The sequence below is a fragment of the Hirundo rustica genome, chromosome 8 (genome assembly GCF_015227805.2).
Source record: "Hirundo rustica isolate bHirRus1 chromosome 8, bHirRus1.pri.v3, whole genome shotgun sequence".
NCBI classification, from domain to species: Eukaryota; Metazoa; Chordata; class Aves; order Passeriformes; family Hirundinidae; genus Hirundo; species Hirundo rustica.
The window spans coordinates 7675337-7690952 of NC_053457.1; the positions used below are offsets into that span (position 1 = coordinate 7675337).

The 15616-nt window shown below is 41.9% G+C and overlaps 1 protein-coding gene across 12 annotated transcripts in view; it reads left to right on the plus strand.

Moving 5' to 3' along the window:
* Positions 1–9358: 9358 nt before the first annotated feature.
* Positions 9359–15616, plus strand: part of CCSER2 (coiled-coil serine rich protein 2) — a 62273-nt gene continuing 56015 nt past the window's right edge. For 5 of the 12 annotated variants that reach the window (XM_040070627.2, XM_040070640.2, XM_040070633.2 and 2 more), the window contains exons 1-2: positions 9385–9423; positions 10070–10254. The gene's annotated coding sequence lies outside the window, so the exon portion shown is untranslated. Of the gene's footprint in view, positions 9424–9659; positions 9823–10069; positions 10255–15616 lie in introns of those variants that run through there. The other 7 variants (XM_040070639.1, XM_040070641.1, XM_040070636.2 and 4 more) reach the window with 5 other exon arrangements.

Below are 15616 nucleotides of genomic sequence, written 5' to 3' on the forward strand. Positions count from 1 at the left end.
AGGTTTGATTTTATGCACCAGTTTGTTACAGGATACTTCTATACAGGGTCTGCATGGGTCCGTCCTAAATGTATGGATGTGACAGGGAGGAATTCTGGCTCTGTCTCTGCCACGAGTTTGCCAGCTTGATCCTGGCAACTTTCTACACCTCACTTTATTTACAGTTAACTAGAAGTAGCCCTAACTCTGTCAAAGCAAATTCTGATGGCACATTCAAGTTTGTAGTACGCCAGGAATTCCTTGATTTCAGCTCTTGGGTGCAAAAGACTCACAACTGTCTTGATAGTGAGCCTGAAAGAGCAGCAGCTCTTCTCATCATTTTGCATGTAACTTTTTGTCTGCCAGCATTTTCTGTTTCCCAGCGTATACTGAAAACATATTTTTTGCCATTAAAATGCCAGAGTCATGCTGTTAAGAATTTGTCCTTGAGCCTCGTGACAACCATGGAAAGCATTATTATTAATTGCATGCATTTACAAAAGAGTTCAGTCTCTTTCCAACTTGCCACTATCTACAGTTAGAAATTATCAACTCAGAGAAAAACACCTTCCACACCTCCTGATTTAAAAGCACAGCAGAACCTTGCTATGTGCTTTCCTAGACAGAGTAGTGATTGATTCTCTGGTGCCAGTATTTCAGGAGGCTGTCAGAATCTCTTGGGATAAATGCCTTCAGAAGTCCATGTATCAGAGGGAGGTATAATAATAAAATTTTTGTTTTGTCTTTGTGAGAATCCAGCTTTCTTGACAGCAAAGCAAGCACTTATCACCCACTGCAACTGAACTATGTCTGACTTTGAAAACAGTGTCCAGAAAGATTCAGTGTTTAGGAAGGACCCTGGAGACAGACTGAAGGCTAATCCTCCGGCCCATTGATGCCTTAAGTTTTAACTTTCATGATTTTCAGATTCTGTGCTGCCTAGGTGTGCAGTTCTGAGCCCACATTCGGTGTTAGTGAACTCTCTTCACAGAGTAGGTGGACAAAACAAATCCTTTTCCTGCTGAACACCAAGGACAGTGAGTACAACTTTCAGGCCCAAAAGCACAAAGAACAGTGGACTGAAGGGAGGAACAAAAAGAATGGGACCTCACAACCTGAAGCTGTAATTGGACAATTAAACCCCAGTATGCAAATGGATCAAAACTTATAAAAGTGTGAGACCTCGTGACCATTTGTCCATTTTGTGATATTTTCAGTCCACCTTGGGTGTAGCCCTGGCCAGGCTCTTGTCCTGCCCAAGGTGTACCCTAAAGGCCTTTCAATAAATCTCTACTTTGTTCTCCAGTTCTGTCCAGTCTCTGTTCCAGGTCAGCCTTCCCAAGGCATCACATGCTGAGCTGGGCTACCCAACCCCACGTAGAAGAACAGCTCCAATGATCCAGTAAATTGTATCTCCAGCTGCCCAGGGTCCATATTTTTCAGTTATCTAAACATCCACTACCATTCTCCAGATGATTCCCAATATCTAAAATAATTTTAATATCTTTATATCTCTCTATATGTACACACACAGATGTATGTATATACATATATATGCACATACATGTAAATGAAGGTGTATGTAAAAGTTATATTTTATAGAAATATATTGTTATTTGTATACATGTCCATATATAAGCACTGTTTTCCTGAATAACCAGGGTTAATAAAATAGGAGGAATGGAGTAAACATCAAAAAAGAAGCAAATTTTTATAAAACATTTTGTGAGATAACATCTCATGATTTTCTAAGCTACTATGATTTTGGGCATATAGTGTTAGTTGATGTTCCCGTGGAGCTCTGAAACACCGTTATTCAGTTAATTACTGCTTGGTCACACATGACTTGGGATAAGGTCAGCTCACTTCTCAGTGCACATGTTACTGCCACGTGCCTAGAGGAAAAGCAATTCCATCTTTTAATCTGATCTTTGGTTTTCGTTGCCATTTAATACTGCAAACGTAATGGAATTTCAGCTTTCATTTTTTATCTTCTGATGCTTTGTCATGTCCAGACAAGAAAGATAAGCATCAAATATATACACGGAATAAAACTATTTTTAAAGTCCTGACCCGTATTTTGAAACCTCTGTGTACTACTGGAGCAGTCTGCTTTTATTTTTCCTTCAGTTAATAGAAACTAATTAGGTGCATACAAAAAAAATACTAGGACTGTAGTGGTATTCATGGAAACAACATCACTTAGAGTCAATTCCTTTCTGCAGTCTGATTCAGCTATGAATCGAGACTTGAAATATGTACGAACCCTCTTGAAACATCTTTATGTTTCATCTGAGGGGGCAGGAAGTATTCCCTGTAAGCTTCCAGTAAGCTGGAATCCTGCACAGGGCACGACTGCTCATAAACCAACTGCTGAGCCAAGGACTGGCCGGCGGTGCACAGGCAGCAGCGGCTCCTCGGTGGGCTGAGAGAGGAGCCAGGCTCAGGGAGGTGGAACAGGATCTGCAACCATCAGGCCGCAGACTGAGCTGTGACTTTGCTCTCCAGGAGGATTTGCAGCCTCATCATTTCAGCTTGCTGTGGCCAGAATCCCTGCGAGGTACAGCAAGAGTGCAGGATCTGTTTTCTTCCCTGTGATCTCACTTCTCTATCTGCAATGAGAAGTAGATAATTAAATTGATCAGAGGATATATTTTAATCATTAGTGCCTCCTTATAATAGGCAAAAGTATCTCATGTAATGCTTTCTTCATATTATTCCCTCATCAGTGAGTGGGAATTTTCCCTAAGAAAGGAAGGTGAGATTAATCTATAAATCTGCCTGGTTTAGGATTTTTAAACTCAAAGAGGGCAGTTTAGATTATACTTAAGGAAGAAGTTCATTACTGTGAGAACAGGCTGCCCAGAGAATGCTCCAGTCCTGGGAGTGCTCTTGGCCACTCTGGATGGGGCTTGGAGCAACCTGGTCTACTGGAGAGTGTTCCTGCCTGTGGCAGGGGGGGTGGAATGAGATGATCTATAAGGTCTCTTCCTATTCAAACCTTTCTGTGACAATGGCTCTAACATTCTTATGTAGTCTCTCACTGATTATAGAATATCTGTCACTGGTAGATACAGCATCTAAAGAAAGAAAATTGTAGCTCATAAAGGTAATTCTGGGCACTCCTTAAACCTCTGTAGCAAAATAGTAAATGTTACAGCAAAACAGATGAGGGGATAATGCAGGTATCCTATTTTAAAAAAAGATTTGAGAGAACATCATATAATCAAGCTGCTGTTAGGGCAGTCCTAGAAGAGAGGGTGACACTGAGTTTGCCAAGAATCAAGCTGCTCACATTTAACTGTGTGCTAACAGCACGTAGGAACCTTTGGCCACCACACCAGCCAGGTGTCTTGTCCTTTCTAAATATTTTTTGAACAAGACCCAGAAGGATCATGTTTAGTTCACTTGCAGCTGTGACTCTTCCCTGTGGATGCTTGTTAACAGGAATGCTGTTCCTGGAGCAGTCAAATGAAAACACATAAATATGATGCTCTTGCTCTGTTCTTCTCCTGGAGGCTTTATTTCCTCTTACATTTCTTAATATGTACAGCTCTGCTGGTCCATTATCCACCGTTGTGTGCTGATTACCAGTAGATTATTGCTTCTGCAAATCTCAGGATTAAAAACTGTAATGATATGGCAAAATGGAGGACACTGTCTATACAAACACAAAAGTTATCATTTCATCTTCATTAAACATTTTAAGGATTGCAGAATTTAAAATGTTAATAAATACCAAAATTAGCAAACCCACAAATTATCCACATCAATCAGTTCAGGATTAGCATTAATTTTAAGCAGGCTTCTTTGTAACAGTGTTTACATAAAGATAAGCCATAAAATAATTTTTCAAGCAAATAAATTTTCATCTTTATTACTGATTTCTGCTGAAATTTCATTGAATTCCAGTTAGCTTTTCTCATTCTGTTAAATTTGAAGGCCATTATCAGAAACATGACTGTTGTCCTTTCTGTTGTGTAACTGAATGGCTTCACAGATAAAGAAAAAATCCAAACACAGGAGATAAAGTCCCTTAACAATGGCACTAATAAAAGGCTATTTTTTGAGTTCTGAGATTATCAGTCAACCTTTCAGTTACAAAAAGAAACAAAACCATTAATATGTCCTGATTTAGAAAAAAAATTATTACACAAAAGGGAATAATTTCCATAGCTGTACATCAAGCCAAAATAAGGAGTTTTATTTATGCTCCAGAATCCTCCAAAATCCCACTGAATAATGAAAACATGAGGCGTTTGGATTCCTTGGCCTTTCAGCCTATATGAATACAAATTAAATCACAGTGGAAAATAAGCAAGAAACTGTATCAGGCTTAAATGAAATACATTATACACTAATGTGTTTTAACAGCCAGACACTGAGAAGCAGTATCTTCTGTAGGAAGAAATGGAAGACAGCACACTTGGATTTTGGAAATGTGCCACAGCATTTTAATGACTGCCTAGAAATGCCTCCCTGTGTTTGTAAAAGTGCATGTTGGAATGTGGCTGCTGAAGACAGCGCAGAAAACAAAGGCTGTATTTTAGAAGCAGCTTTAACTAGGCTTCTTAAATTGTTTAACTAGCCTGTTTAAATAATTTAGATATAAGTAGGTCTAAAATATTTAGACTCATGTAGTGTTTTGAAACATCATGCATGGTCAGCCCTCAGAAGAAAGAGAACAGCAGCAGCAAGGTGTAAAGATTCCTGAGGTGGGTTTCAGTGGCAGATTTTATTGAACTGGTCCAGGCTACTTTTACTCCAGCAGCACTGAAAAATAAGAGCAGTTTAAGCCCATGTAAATTCACTGTTTTTCCCACCATGAAGAGACAGTGCTGTGCATCCTGAGCATCTCTGAACATCAGGAGGACTGGCCACAGAATAACACATCAGAGAGTTTTAAAAGCACAGCCTGGGCTGATATTTGAGTATTCTTTCAGCAATGTTCAGGGGAAGAGTTTGACAAAAAAACCTTTTCTGAAAGAAGGGTATGAAAGCTCACCAAAGACTTAAATACAGCAATAGTGTACAGCAAGGTAGACATCTGAGACAATTGTTTAAATAACAAAGCAGCTGAAACTGCAATGAACAGGTCTTCATTTAAATATTGTCCTATTAACTAAATATTATTTAGAAAGTGGTTGATAGCACTAAGGCCCAAAGAGATATCAAATTTTCAATAACTTAATTTAGATTCTTTTCCAAAGCTAAGAAAAACAAAGGACTTAGTCTTAAACGTGACAAGGTAAATGTGTATTTCAGCAGAATGAATTTGAGCTCATCTCTGTTTTCCCTTAAATAAAAAGGGAAGATGATGCATTGATGGGGAACCACTATAAAGACCTCAACTTCCACCAAACAGATTTTTTTTATTCTTATACAATTATTTATTGCAGAATGGTACAAATGTCATTACTAGTGGACACTATACATGGAAATAATATATATACACACATATGACCACACTCATATTAAGTATTTCTTTATGTGACATTAGCCCATTGCTTTCCTCATTATCTCAGCAAACAAGTTCACAAACTTCAAATATCCATTTTAGTACATATTTTAAAGTCCTACAAAAATGAAATTAACTGTATAGTTTAATAAGTACAAGAAACTGAAAAGCAAAGAGGTAACTTCAGAGACAGTGACTCTTTAGGGTTAAAAGAAAATGTGGAAAACATAAGAGATTTATTCCTTAATAATAATAAAAAAAATATTTGTAGAGATATAGATTATGAAGACAGCCGAAAGTTCCTTTTTGATACCTGTTGATGAATGCATTTTACAGAATCATGAGACATTTTGAAATGAAGAATTTCAACCCCTAACCATCCAACTGCATGCACTGTCATATATTTAATCAAAAGTTCACCCAAGAAGTGGTCTCCAACATGGTCTCTAATTTTAACAACTGTTTTCCTTTTCTTGAATGTTGGTGAATTAGTGAGAATTCATGCTGCAGTATTTTGTTAAAGTAAAATGCCCACAATGAATGCATTACTTATACGTGAAAGGAAAAAACGGTGGCACCTGGGTGCTTAGCCCTTTTGAACTCGAAAGAGAGCAAACCAAGAAAATATAGCTCATCTATCAGACAGCATAAAATCCGAGTAGCAGCAGAATGTGTTTGAATGCAGTAACAGAAAGTGGAGGCACAAAGTAAAAGTGAAGTTATTTTGAACAGATTAGTTTGCAGCAGTCACAGCGTATGAGCTATGGTGCAAGGATTTTTTTTTATGGACATCATGGCAAAGATGATTTTTATGAAGTGATGCAGGAAGCAGACTGTCCTTGCTTTGAGGATAATTTTAACTCAAGCAGACTCACTCAGCTTCATTGTAATGCAGAGAATTAGAAACATCTAGTTCAGATTTTTAGAGTGTAGGGCTCTGCTACATGGTCAAATTTGAGAAATCCTTCTTTCCTTTCCCACTAGAGTGGAGTCCCTGGCCTGTGAACTCTTGGAACTGGGAGAACATTTGTGTGACTATCACTAACCACACATCCAGCTCTTCTCGGGGTGGTTGGTGTCACCCACTGCTGTGTCTCTGGTTTTGGAGGCAGCACATTGCCAGGTCAGTGAGCAAAGGGGATAATAACAAGCTTTTAGTCCATCTCCCAGTGTAATATAACGTCCATTTAAATGAGTGTAATAGAAAATCAATTCAAGGTGAAGACCTCAAGCTGAAAACATCTGATAATAAACTGGCAGGATAAGATACTGCAGTTGATCATAGCTGGACTTCAGTCCGCAGTCTGTCTGTAGGAGGGTTAACACCATTTTTGGAGGCAAGCAGTGAGAAGCTGGAGTTTTGTATGTAATGCTTCTTTTCTCAAAAACTCAGAATTCTGCTTCAAGTCTGGCTCTTAATCTTTAGCCTACATAAGCACATGAAAATCTGTTTAAATGCCTAAACAGACAGTGGAAGTTCCCAAATCTGTCCTAAAATACCTCTAGGTTGCTTTCCTCTTTTACATACATGGTTTTCTTTCAGAGGTCTGTTTCATAATTATTTCCAGATTACAAAAGCATGAGCTGGAGTTAAAAAATGTGGTTATACCACCACTTCCAGGTCAGCACACACAGCCTGTGTGCCTCCTTTGTGCTGGTTACGCGTGTTCCTGGTTCTCTGATCTCTGTTCCTTGATCTCGCCCACTGTGTCTCAAAGATGCACCACGGGAGCTCCATCGCTTTGTGAGGGAGGACTTCAAGTATTGGCGTTGAAGAAACACTCTCCAGTGCCTGCAGAAAGGCAGCGGGAAATACAACTCTCCCAGTGAGTGTCTAATATAATTTCTTTAATTTTTGGGAAGGAAAGGGAGAAGAAAGTTATTAGGAAGAAATTTCAGAATGGGAACGGGGAAGTTGTTTTGATGAACAAAGTAGGGAAAAGTCAAATCTATGCTAATGCAGTTGATGCTCTGAAGCTGAGAATGACTGGCAGGAAAGGATGATTGTGCGGTTAAAGCACCAATGCCTGACTGAGGAAATCTGAGCTCATTTCCTGGCTTTGCTCTCTCTTCAGCTTGAGCAAGAGATTTAATCTCTCTGCTTGCTTTTTTTTTTTTTTTTTTCCCCTTCCTGTACCACAGGAGAGTTATTATACTCCAGATTGTTCTAAGAATAAATGCATTAATGCGGCCAGTACATTTAAGTTTATGCAAAAAACCCCCAAACAACAACAACAACAACAACAAACCAACAACAACAAAAAACCCCAACATATAAAAGCTTCAGTTCTTGTTCCTTCTTTTTGAAAAAAGGCCTTTCTGCTGCCTATGGGGCAAACGTAGCAGTCTTCAAGCCCTGTGTCTAGAAAGGTGAGGATGCACTTGCAGTGCCTGGGCTGGTATCTGGGCAGGTCCAGCTTCTACTCAAGAGGTGAACATGGCTTATCACTTACAGGGTGTTGGTTTTATTCCTACACAAACATAGCCTGAGGCAACTGTGCTGCTTCCTCCCTCTGGGAGGACTGGCAAAGTAGGCAGGCAAAAGCTCAGCAAAATTGGCTACTGAAACTTTTGAGAGACAAGAAATTTTGAACACCTGATGTTGAAGCACAGGAACACGAGACGGTGAAATGCTGTGACAACACAAACACGAGGGCCCCACACCAGGAGAGATGCAGAAACACAAGCCCCAAGGCAGAGCATTGAGGTGTAAATAATGACTCAGAGGAACTTCCTGAACCTTCTGTCAGTGCCTTCTAATTCCTAGCACAGGCAGAAAATTTGAGGAAATTAAAACTGTCAATTAATCCTGTGAGCACCTACATGGAGAATGCCTGGTCTCCTGTGGTTGACTGCAAAAGCCTTTCAGGATTTTTGTGCAGCAGGTTCACCACCTTTCCCCTGCGAGTGTGCTCTGTTGTAGCGTGGGCATCAGGACCAAGGCAGGGATCATCCCAATCCCAATCCCTGTGCTGAGCACTGCTGGGGCCGCACCTCGAGTGCTGTCTTCAGTTCTGGGCCCCACTTTACAAAGGATATTGAGGGGCTGGAGTGTGTCCAGAGGGGGGCAACAAGGCTTGTGAAAGGTTTGGAAAATATGTCCTGTGAGTAATAGCTGAGGAAGCTGGGGTTGTTTACGCTTGAGGAGGCTTAGGGTGGGGGACACGTCTCTGCAACTCGCTGAAAGCAGGTTGTACTGCGGTGGGGCCGGTCTCTTCTGCTGTGTGTGGGAAGAGAGGACAGGAGGAAATGCCTTAAACAGGCGAGATGCAGATTAGATACTAGAAGACAGTTTTTTCACTGTTTGGGTGGTTGGGCACTGGAGTAGGCTGTGCAGAGAGGTGGTATGGCCACTGTCCCCGGAGGTGTTTGTAACAGGGATCTGGGGCTGGGTGATGGTTCAGGGGTTACAGTGACAATGTCGCGCGGATGGATGGCTGCACTGGGTGATCTGAAAGGTCTCTCTTCCACCCCTGACGATGGGATCCTACCCTTCCATCCCGCAGGGCCATTCCTGCAATGCTTTAAAAACCCCCATTCGCCCTCGGTTCTGCCAGCGAGCCCGGCCGCTGCTGGGGCAGGCTGGCAGAGGCGGCCCGCGGGCCTCGCCCGCTCTGTGGCAGCGTCACACGGCCGAGCCGCGGCGGCCGCGCTGGGCCAGGCGCCCGGTGGCTCCCGGGGCACGGCGGGGCAGCGATGGGGTCGATGAGGGAGATGGGGTCGGTGAAGAGATGGGGCCGGTGAGGGACATGTGGGACACGTGTGACATCTGGCGACGTCCCCCCGCCGCGCCGCCGCCATGGGCAGGGCGGTGCGGGCGCGCTGACGTCAGGGCGGGCGGCGGCCAGAGGCGGCTGCGTGTTCCCGCCCTCCGCCCCTCCCTGCGCGGGCCGGGCGGCGGGACCCGAGGGCGCGGAGCGGCCCTGCCCTGCCCTGCCCTGCCCCGCCCCGCCCCGGGAGGCGACAGCGGCCCGCGCCGGCCGGCGGTGAGTGCGGGGCGGCCGCGCCGCCGCCCCCCGGCCCCTCGCCGGGGGCTCTTTGCCGGCGGGGAGCGGCCGCTGCCCTCCTCCCGGCGCCGCCGCCCCGCGCCGGGGCGGGGGTCGGCGCTCGGCCGGGGATGCTGCGGCAGCGGGGGCCGCGGGAGGCCGGGGACGGGAGGCCGGGGACGGGCGGGGCGGCCTCCCGCGCGTCCCCGGCGGGCGCGGCGCTCACCGCCGGGCCGGCCGAATGTCACGGGAGAGCCGCCCGCCGTGCCGCGGGCTCGGGGCAGCCGGGCACGGCCCGGTGCCGGCTCTGCGGTGGTTCGTGCGTCCTGTCATTCGGCGTTCGGGGAGACGCGCCTGCAGGTGCCTCGGGAGCGGCTGCTGCGAGCCCCGGTCGCAGAGGTCTAGTAGCGTGAGGTTTCGTATGTCGAGGGTTTTAATCCTCGAAAAGGGGAAGAAGCGAAACCACCCAGTGTGTGTTCAAAGACAACAGTTTTAAAATATATATATATATATCTATATACTAACGGTGGGTAACGGTGGTATTTCTACTTTAGTAGTGGTCTGTTAAGATTGATACCGAGGGGATGTGCTGTACGTTGTGGTGATTTCACTTTAATGACACTGAGACTTTGCTTTCGTCACCCAGAGCCTGCTGTTCGCTTCGCGTTCTATCAAATGTACTTTGGCACACAATGAAACGTAGGCAACCTCAGCCTTTAACTTTGAGCTGGAGGAGGTCGAGCTGTTTACCTTCTGTTTAAGAAAGCAAAACTGCATGGGAACTTTATGCTGTAGCACAGCGTTAGTGTCCAGGCCAGACATCAAATTAAGGTAAGGATTGTCGATCTGGTACTCCATCTGGTATGTTGTGTAAAGATGTTAAGCACTTTTCAGGGGAATTGGTGCATCTTGCAGGGTTAGAATTTCGTGTCTGTAGCAGGTTTGTTCTTGGTGTCTGTGGGCTTTGAGCCTTGATTTGGTGCAGAAAAGAATTTTTTGTTACGAGGGTGTTAAAAGTGAAATGAAATTGAATCTAAGTTCTCATTTTGTTGCATTTTTATAATTGAGAGCCACTTCGCATATTTACTGAGACTTTACTAAATTTCTCTCTTCCAGAGAAATATACAAGACTCTTGGGTTAGCCTGAGGTAGTAAATATTTAGATTGTAATGAATGAAATCTGTGAGGTTTTTTATCATGTGTGTAATGATCACATAATTCTAAATTCTGTGGGCCTGTTTTGAATTACATGCCTCCAAGCTGAAAGATGATGGCGTAACAACCAGCTACCTAAATGTCAACCAAGGATCTATGTCGATGTAGAGCTTAGAGTAGAAAAGTTGGTTTTGCAGTTGAGGTTTAATTTCTGCTCATGGATAGTATTTTTCATTTTAAAAATATCAATGCTTGGGTTCCAAAAACTGCCCAGCATCATCTTTTAACTGTAAAGCTGTTGAAACTGTAGAAATAGCCTCAATTAACATAATGATCTCATTTAATGTATTGTTATACTAATGAGTAATCCTATTTAATGGAACTGTTCGTGCAAAAGCTCATTGGAGTAAAATCCATTACTTTTGGACCTGATCATCCTTTAAGAGGGATTGGTAATTTGGAATAAACCAGTTAGTAGGAAAAGTTGGCACGGGTTCTTTAGGTAAAAAGCCATTCTGCCATCAATCTTGAGATGAACTTTGCTTTTGTGGAATCTTTAGAAAGTGTGGATCTCTCAAAATGGAGAAGAGATGAAGGGATATAAGATTACAGGAAGTCACATGATAAAGTATATCAACAGTGGTTGTGGTATTCTCTTTTAGCCACTATTCACTGTAAACAGCAGCACCATCTTCTTAATTAGAAGCTTTCAGGCAGGGTTAAGTCCCATGCCAACAGGGATGCTAAGGAGATCAAAATACTAATGGTGCTTTTGATAATTAGGTTCAAAATCCTGTATTGTGTTTCAATTGGAGCAATAAGAGCAGATTATGTAAATCTCTGGATACCTGCACACATGTATGTTACAGTAAAATCCCAACAGCATTAAATAGTTATCCCAGAGTTGAAGTTTGGTTAGTCAGGAATGGTCTTTGCATTTCTTCATACTCTTGGAAACACACCCCAGCTCACTCTTAAACTGCTACCAAGTAGGTGCATTTTGGATGATATTCTGAGAATGTTGTTTCCTCCTTAATCAAAAGTAGCTGGATTTGCAGAGATCTGGACTTTGCTCGGTAGTCATTCTCTGTCCCCAAAGGAGGATTCAGCTGCAGCAGTTCTGCTGACAATATCCTATAGGAATAGAAGAAAGTCTCCTCAGGGTGGAGGTTTTTGCTTATCCCCGGTCACATGGGGAGCTGGTGTTGCAAGTTCTTGCTAAAATGCCTGTTTCAGTGCAGATTGTTGGGTTTTTCATGAGCACTTAGTCTGTGCTGAGGTCCTGTTCTGCAGAGTGCATTTTAATGGCCTTTATTGAAGAAGTGCTGGCAGTGTCCTCGCTGCAAGGACGCCTGGCTTCTTAGCCAGAGGAAATGGGTGATAAGGATTTACTTTGATGAGGTGGCTGAACAACTTATACATCAGGAATAACTCTTAAATTGCAAATAATTTCTGCTATTATTCCCTGAAGCCTAAGAAGTTCTGTGCTTTTAGGCTAATCAGCCCAGATGGCTTGTGACACACACAGCACAAGGGAAGCATCCAGGGAGAACTAAATGTCCCAGCTTCTCTTGACTCAATAATATGTCTACTTTAAGCTGGAGATTCACAAATCTCCTCATCTAGTTGGATGCAGAGTTTATCACTGCAGTGTGGATTTGGATGATAATTCGATTCACGCTCTTTTTGCAAGTTCTTTTAAAGATTGGCTTTACTTAAATGCTATTTTTTCCTGATCTTATATGTTAAAATTATGACATAGCCAGTTTGATGTGTATTTTTTATGAGTTGTTGAGAGATGCTGTGGCTTTTGGGTAACCTTCATCTCGGTAAGGCAAACTTGCTTAGGTAGAAACTTGGCAAGGCCCAGGCTGCTGCTGTCAGTAGCAGGAGACTTGAGGGGAGGAGCACAATCTGTCAACCTCCATGGCCTTTTCCATCAGTAAACACAGTTAAAAACAGAAAAAATCCCCCATTTTCTGTGTAAATCTTTTAATTATGAAAGCTTTCTGAAGGGGTAATTTGGATAAGTATAGCTTTACTATGACTACATTGAGATCCTGACTAAGCAAAACAAACAATATGTATCACCTTCCTGTAAATTTGAATAAAATACAACATAGATGACTAACACTGAAACTGATCCTGTGACAAACTGTCACTTGTAACTTAGATTTCATCTCAGTTTCTTGGAGAATCTTTTTTTTTTTTTTTTTTTTTTTTTTTTTTTTTTTTTTTTTTTTTTTTTTTTTTTTTTTCCCTTCAGTTGCAAACCTCTGGGGACATAACAAATAATATCTGTGTCTTCCACATTGTAGGAAACTGACCTTGAGAAGTACATTCCAATAGAGCTGCTGGTGTATCGGAAAATTGAAGGGAAAACACAAAACACACATTAAAATACTGTTGTACAAAAACATCTTGGTATTTGTTATGCTGTGGCAAACTTGCAGAGTTGTTTGCTGTTCAAACACTTTCAGGTAGTCTGGTTTTGAAACTGAAACACATACCAGTGTGTGGCTGCAGTATTTTTGATCAAGGGTGGATGTTAAAGAGGATGTTAAACTTCAAATACTACAGTATCTTCATGAAAGCACGTAGATGTGAAACAAAACTGGTGTGTTTGGTAGCTAGGAGAGCAGGTATCAGTAGCCTCTTCTGGCAATGCAAGGAGTTTAGAAGTAGTTTTTTAGTCGTTTTCCTTGGGAATCTGTGCAAGACAATGAAATAACCTTGAAAGAATTGTTATCGGGGCTCTAGAACTCCTTGCTTGAGGCAGTCAAAGATGCAAAAAGCTTGGGGGCTCAAGGACAGGTTACACAAAATAGTGCACAAGAGATCTGTGGAGGTTTCCTAAACAAACTGCATCAAATTTAAGAAATTCTATGAATTGAGAACAGTTGATGGTTGAGGAGGTCACATTCTGTGTTTGCCCTGATCATCCCTTCCCTGGTGCATTTTTATTTTAAGGCAACCACAGGAGTTAATGGGATTTTTGTATTCTTCACCTCTAAAATAAAATTGACTGGCTGAACTATATGGAGAATTGAACTGAGCATTGAAGTGCCAAGATCCACACGCAGTGAAATACCATGATTTATATGATATTTCCAGCTTATCCAGGATTCACTCTCTGTCTTTCATGATAGCAGTGTTAAGGATTTTCTTTGTCAGTCCTTTTTCTAGTATTTTTTGTTTAATCCAGCAGTGGCTGACTTAAACAATATGATTTTTTTTTTAGCAATGTGCTGACATGTTCTTGTTTCAAGATCACGATCTTCTGTGAAAAGCTGAACTGTGCTGAAATAGCATTGGCAATATGTAGAAAAGAAAATCCCAGAACTATTTTTTTTCTATCCTCTTTCTGCTTCATCATGTGTAATCTTGCTCAGTTATCTTGTGTGAACCTCTTCAGGCTTATTGAAGATATCCCAGTACCAGTGAGTCTGAATTACATGCAGTCTCTTGCAATTATCTTTGCTTGCCATTCAGCTTAACCTATAACTAGAATTCTTACTTGAGCAGCAGGAGAAAGAAAGAATGAGTGTATGTGGCTGGAGAGGGGGGGAAAAAAGCAACTTACAAATTGGTTGAAAGCACAGCCTCACTGAAGATTTAAAGCCATGGAAATTCTTAATCTTAAGATACCCACATAGATAAACTGTTCAGCAGCAGTTCAGACAGGAAGTATTGTTTCTGTTATTAGTCATTTTTTAATCATTACAAAATAGATACTGAAAAATATGTTAGTAGCAGTGTGAGAGGCTTCTAGCTCAGGATAGCTCAGTGTTTTTACATGGAGAACATGCATCAGTTGAATAAACAAACGAGATGAGTAGGATGGACGACATGGCAGTCTAAAAAGGGATATTTCCAGTTATAATTGTATAGTTGTATACAAAGTTTCACTTGGCTTTCAGCCTGCCTGTTCTTATCAGCAAGAAAATCCTGCTCCAGCTAACATGTATTACTTTGTAAGAAGTAGAAAATATTAACTGGTAACCAACTCTTTGGGTTTGTTACTGAGTCAGTGGTGAAGTAAATCTTTCCTAGAAGAGTTAGAGATGGGAATAGTGTGTTTGAATCACTTGGTAACAGTGGATAGTGCTGAGGAAAAAAGGGTTACTCCTCTGTTTGTAAGTGAAATATTTGCTGGAGAGCAGCAGGTAATTCCTACTGGTTTGCAGTAGGACATTGCTTTTGAGAGAGACACAATCCTTTCTGGATTTGTTCTTACAAGGCAGATTAAATTACCCATGCGAAAAGCTGTGGCTGAAGGACTAATACCATCAGCAGAAGCAGGGGCCTGTTTCTGCTGTCAGTTGCTTTGATGCTGACATAATCACAAAATGTTTTAAGGAGAGATCAAGATCTGACATTTCACTGGTAGAAAGCTTTAACTGTAGACCGCAACTGATGTTTGGGATTTTTCAGTCAATATTAGCCACAGCGTAAAATTAAAATTGCCTTTATGAGGTAAACAGTGATGCCACCTTTTAAAAAAATCTTCTGAAAGGCAGGTTACCTGGTGATTACCTGCTGCCTTATTCATCATGTAATAATGCCAAAAAATTGCCTGTTTGAGAAACCTCGGAAAAAATACTCTGATGGGAAAGAGGAGAGTCTTTCCAAAATCTATGTACTTGCACACAAGCATATACACAATTTTGGCTTATCTTCCAGGACAGAAATCTTGTTAAGTGCAAGGAAGTATTGAGACAGCATAGGAACCTAGATACAACCTTTATAGTCACAGTGTGTGTGTGTGTTTGGGGTTGTTTTTGGAAGAGCTTGGGAGGTGGTGCTGGTGAATGATTAACAAGTTTTGGCTTCTTTGTCGCTGTGTGACTTTGCCTTCAGGTTGCAGAGCCTTGGATCTGTAAGGCAGGCAGAGTGTCTATCTTTTCTTACTTCAGCTTTTCACCTTTCTGTTTGTTATCTCTGCAAATTGGTAACAATTTAAAGTATCATCAAAGAGAGAAACAAATAAAGGCTCTTTGTTTCTCCAATAAAGAAGTTGAAAACATCTGCATCTTTT